Source organism: Dreissena polymorpha, chromosome 12 (genome assembly GCF_020536995.1).
Source record: "Dreissena polymorpha isolate Duluth1 chromosome 12, UMN_Dpol_1.0, whole genome shotgun sequence".
Classification (NCBI taxonomy): Eukaryota; Metazoa; Mollusca; class Bivalvia; order Myida; family Dreissenidae; genus Dreissena; species Dreissena polymorpha.
This window is the reverse complement of record NC_068366.1, coordinates 16,411,778-16,417,705: the sequence shown is the minus strand read 5'-3', so window position 1 is coordinate 16,417,705 and position 5,928 is coordinate 16,411,778. Positions and strand designations below refer to the sequence as shown.

At 36.9% G+C, this 5,928-nt stretch overlaps 1 long non-coding RNA gene across 1 annotated transcript; it reads left to right on the top strand.

The window, feature by feature from the left end:
* The first annotated feature begins 3,841 nt into the window (after positions 1-3,841).
* Positions 3,842-5,928, top strand: LOC127853427 (uncharacterized). The gene is made up of 6 exons (XR_008036601.1): positions 3,842-3,938; positions 4,099-4,221; positions 4,317-4,442; positions 4,634-4,773; positions 4,895-5,030; positions 5,173-5,928. It is a non-coding gene; the product is annotated as an uncharacterized LOC127853427 (long non-coding RNA).

Genomic DNA, 5,928 nt, shown 5'->3' with positions numbered 1-5,928 from the left:
TAGCTCGGCGTTTTCGGAGAAAACCTGAGGTATTGTCATAGCCAGCTCGTCGTATCGTCCGCCGTCCGCCATCCGCGTCGTGCAAAAACTTTAAACTTGGCTCTAAAATCAAAGTGCTTCCACGTACAACTTTGAAACTTCACATGTTGATGCACCTTCATGAGTTCTACATGCCACACCCATTTTGGGGTCACTAGCTTAAAGGTCAAGGTAACTGTGACCTCTAATATAAAACTTTAGCATAGGCTCTAAAATCAAATTGCTTCCACTTACAACTTTGAAACTTAATATGTAGATGCATCTTGATGAGTTCTACACGCCACACCAATTGTGGGGTAACTAGGTCAAAGGTCAATGTCATTGTGACCTCTAATATAAAACTTTAACATAGGCTCTAAAATCAAATTGTTTCCACCTACAACTTTGAAACTTTATATGAAGATGCACCTTGAGGAGTTCTACACGCTTCACCCATTTTGGGGTCACTAGGTCAAAGATCAAGGTCATTGTGACCTCTAAAAAAAAATCTGACAAGCACTCGTAGCCGAGCGTTGCACCCGTTATGCGGTGCTCTTGTTTATTTTTTCAAAGGACCATGACTGGAATAAAAGCTGATCTCTCATCTCGTCTTGTGATTATTTCATTTAGGCTCACAGAGAAAATAAATTATTCTTAAACAGTTCAGTTATCAAAGAATAACAATATCCCGCCTTGTGTACTTACTTAAACCAGAGCAATCGTATTGTGATCTTCACTGAATCTTCAAAATTGGCTCGCTGTCTTGAAGATAAAAATCTGCCTTTTTAGGCTTGGACTAGCTTTGTACTTTATATAACTAGAAATACTTATCAGAACCCAAAGTAAGTTAATACGCATGTAAGAAGAGATGACTCTATTAACATGAGGTGATACTAATAATTAGTTAGGGGTGATCAATTTCCCTTATATTGCCAGAGGCTACTATTAGAAGGGTGGTCTTGTAACATGACAGAAATATAATAGTGCGAAACCCCATCCCCTTATTTTGGACCAGTGTACTGCGTACTGCATTCTTTTGACTTAGAGTACTGCAAACCATTAAATTGAGAAAACAAGGGGTATAAAATGCATTCATAGAACAAATACTCTTCGGGAACGCTTGTTTATGGTTGTGTTGATTGAAGCTGTTTCAAAATAGAACTTGGGCAGACAATTGCGCTCTTGATCTCTGCGTTTGCAAAGACGAAATAGTTGCGTTCCGACCCATTGGGTACGGCGTATACCAACCTTGAATATTTCGTACCACTAAGGTACGTTTCACTCTCAAATACGTGTTTAAACTTACCTGAGGTGGGCAGTGGTCCATCTTGTAAGGTTGTTCGAATGCTAGATAGTGAAGAAATTATTTCAATTATTATTTAAACCCAGACAATAAAAGTTCCGAGCCGGATAATTTCATATTGTGTGTTGATTTCGGGTGTTGCGAATGCAAACAAGTCTTTTTTCTGAGTAGCTGTTTTACCCGGCTTTCACCTTATATCACCTTTTACATAACGCCAGCAGACCCGAATGAATACAATTAATATATGCCATTGACTGATTTGAGCATCATTTTGCCGAGACATTCCATTGGCTGATTTGAGCATAATCCACTAGAACATTGGCAACATCACCGCGTTTTTTAGTTTAGGATGTAAACTGTTCAGTGTAGGTAGATGCGTACTACTCTCTACATCACCCCACATTCACTTACTATATGCCTCTACAAAGCAAAGAAATTGCAAAAAAAATGGCTGGAAATAAGGTTTTTTGTCACCAAAAAGAATTATAAAGTCACTGCTCATATAAGATTTCCTGGTCTTCTCCAGATGGTATTCATGTTTTCCTAACATGGTCATTAAAAACGCAAATTTCTCCACAAGAAATAGTTTACTGGAGAAACCCTGCTAAGAGGTTATTGCAGACATGTGTAAGTTTGTATAAATCCTTAAATTATTGTAGTGGCTTGCAAATTAAAGCAGTTTTTCTCCCCTAAATGCCTGCATATGGCCCATTTTGCCCGATCTTCTACTTCAGGGAGCCACATTTCTCTCATTTTTAAGAAAATTTGTCAGGATTTTTTCTACATGTAAGCCAATACCTTTGTTATCAATGTTAATACACAGTTGTTTCAAATTGGACTTGGAAAATTTTAATTTTTCCAATTTACTTACCCTATGTAAGTTCATGGTGAAATACCGAACACTGCTCCAATGAATTTACACTGCTCACAAGGTTTCGGGTTTCCTAGGGTATACATGTTCATACAAAACATACACTCACATTTTGGCCCAGTTACAATTACGCATTGCCGGTCAATTCCTTCCCCAAGACTTTCAGGATCAGTGTTGGGTCAGTAAATCGTCAGGGTAAGACGGAATGTACTATCAATAAATGCCTTATGTTGATAACACAGTCTTGCTTTTAAGATATAAAACTACACGAATTTTAGGGAAAGAAATGAATGAAAACCTATCGGTAAATGCCATTTGTCTTGTGAAACAAAACTACCGAAATATTAGTGTCTGTGATATAAGGGAAATCTGCAAGCCAGAATATGCTACCGACATTTGCCAGTTTGCTATACATAACACAGTTTGACTTAATAAACCACGTGAGGACATATATGATGTGATCTCACTTAGTAAAATTTGTATCTACGAACACTACTATGTGGTTTAATATACGTGCACATCATAACAAACATTTCATGCGGTGGATATGCGACTATTAAGTGAAAAAAGAAAACAACAATACTTAAATCTTTGTTTTTAATTAAATAACTTAGGAACGTAAATTTTCTACATTTATTTCAAAACCAGCATATACGCCAAATATATATCGAACCGCGTTTGTAGCTTGTTTTAAACGGACACACACATTCAAATGTAGCTCTTTGTGTATCACAATAACAATAATACAAGTAAATGCCAAAACGATTATCATTTTTCCTATCTGTGTAAGTTTCCAGTACATCAATCAAACGAATAGCAACACAGTCAGTTATCTTACACTTTAAGAATCGCTACATAACACGCCATATACGTGTTTGTATGTGTTGAGACACACACGTTTTGTAGCACAGTAACACAATCATGAAGCTTCGATATTAAGTTCTATGTAGCACCTGCACACTGGTGCTACTTGCTGCAGTAAAATTCGAGGTTTTGTGTATTGGAAGGAAATGCTTTCAGCCTTCACATCTTGTCCTTTTTGTGTTTCATATATTTACATTGAACTTTTTCCACAAGTCTTACCGCGGTAGTACGTAGGGAAACCAGTGTGCTACTTAAGCCGGTCTGTTGAGTAGGTGCTACTATGCACAGTATACACGTATGTGTGTGTGTGTGTGTGTGTGTGTGTGTGTGTGTGTGTGTGTGTGTGTGTGTGTGTGTGTGTGTGTGTGTGTGTGTGTGTGTGTGTGTGTGTGTGTGTGTGTGTGTGTGTGTGTGTGTGTGTGTGTGTGTGTGTGTGTGTGTGTGTGTGAGGGTGCGTGCGTGCGTGCGTGTGTGCGTGCGTGCGTGCGTGCGTGCGTGTGTGCGTGCGTGCGTGCGTGTGTGTGTGCGTGTGTGTGTTGTCAAAGGCCGGTAATATATTAAGAAGACAAACTATAGTTTATTTTGCGTATTTGGTGTTCCGTTTGACTAAGCAAAGGCCGGTTATATACTAAGAAGACAAACTATAGTTTACTTTGCGTATTTGGTGTTCCGTTTGGCTAAGCAACGGCCGGTAATATATTAAGTATTTATATTATGTGTGTATTTGCAAATCGTAGTCAACATAACGCACAATATGAAACAATAAACATATCATCCAAAATGTACAGCAAGGGATCTCGTTCAATTTTCAGAAGATCGCTTTAGACCAATGCTGCTGCATTCTACTACAGGAGCAACTACGTCAACGCAGTCTATATCAATGTAAGTTGTCCCAGTTAATAACATAAACATTACAAATAACCATGTTTGATTTGTAAACACAAGTTTACATTGCCTTTGTAATTTTGGAATGATTGTGCGTGCCTTTATTATGTGAATACATTTGTCAAAATGTTGTACGTATTGCTATTGGCTATAACAGACTTTCCGAGAACGGATCAAACTGATCTAAACTCCTGGAGCAACAGATGGAAGCACAGACGTTGATTTCATGTGGTAACTGCACGACTATAAACTTAAAACAGTTGTGGTACTTAATGAAAAGGTTAAGTATGTTTTCATATCATTTTACACAATGTACATTTTTCCTGCAAATAAACACATCCGGACTGAATATATTTGGTAAATATATTATTTCAGATGGAATCCTATATTCCCGATCAAGGCAAAAATACTGTAGCAGGACCATTCAGTGGGAAACTGGTTTCAAAAAGCACACAAAGTCATTATACAGAGCTAGTTGTAAAATACCAATAGAACGCAGAGGTAGTAGGCCATTTACATAACTATCTCATTTTGTCTTGAACATAAACAACGTTATTTATATTTATTCATAAGTATACCTAAACAATTTACCACAAAATGCCTAAAACTATGCTGCAATATAAATATAAAGCATTGCTTACTACTATTACGTTGTAATTGACGTATGCAATCATGCGTGTTATCGTTTTCAGCACGAAAGTTTTGATGCCCGATTTATCCTCTTCTCGTCATGGCAAAAGAAGACAAAAGTGTGCAAGATATCAGATATCATGCATTTGTTGATTGGTGCCCAAGACCTTGCGACTGATTGTCCAATGGTTGTCCAGTGTCTGTAAGTGGTGTTTTACGCATTTTCATGTTGTTATTTTCGTCAAATTTGACGTCTTAGTGGTACACTTATTACGACCGTTTAAACGAGTTCAGTTCAGTTTTGAATACAAATCCTTTTTCAGTGACGGATACACCCGCAGTGGTCTGTTCACGGTTTTGTGGTGTATTGTGGAGAGGATAAAACGAGACGGGGAAGTTGCCGTGGCGGAAAGCGTTAGGATGGTCAAGCGTCGATGTCAACGAATTATTCCTAATCAGGTACATGTCTGCTTCACTTTAAATAAAACAAGTGTATGTTGAGATAGGCAATGTTTACTTATTTTTGAAGTTGACGGGATGCTTTGTGGATTCGTGTTCATGCAAAATGTTGTACACACTCTGTTATGTTTTCTAATTCCAGGAGCAATATCGGTTTTGCTACGAGCTTGCAAAGCAATATGCGGATGGCTGCAATACATACGAAAATACAGAGGACGGAATAAGAGGGGAAAAAATAAATAACAACCTGCCATTAATACACAAAATCTGTCTAGACATACATTTGTAAAGCCCCGAGCGGGCGATATAATCTATATAAATCATGAAAAAATGCAAATAGTGTATGTATACGAACTATCAAGATTGATTTACAACGAACACTGTTCGTACTAAAATGAAGTTGTTTCGAAACTGAGAGTTTATTCCATTGTGAAGAAGAGAATACAAGAATAAAGGGTGGAATAACACTCGGCAAAAGTTTGGCACCTTAATATAAATTATCAACAAAACATAACAGGCATACCTTTGAAAAGGATGAGAACTTACATATTAATACATGTTTGTAATATTAATGTGTATTAGAATAGTATACATGTTATAAGTAAATTAAAGGATTAATGCAACGACTGTTAATGCAAATCTTATGGAATAGTATTTCGTGTTCGCAAATATAGTATTTCGTGTTCGCAAATATATTACTACAAATTCATAAATTGTATTCCGTTTTATTCGATTTTATGGAAGTGATAGTTATTGTCAGCTTCGAATCTGTTGTCTCACTTAATCATTATTTGAACAAATCTGCATTATACCGGTGTTTTTCATACTTTGTGTTTTAATATAAAATTGTTGTTGTTTTTCAATGTGATCCTTCGCATTTTTGTAAAGGTTTTTTTTA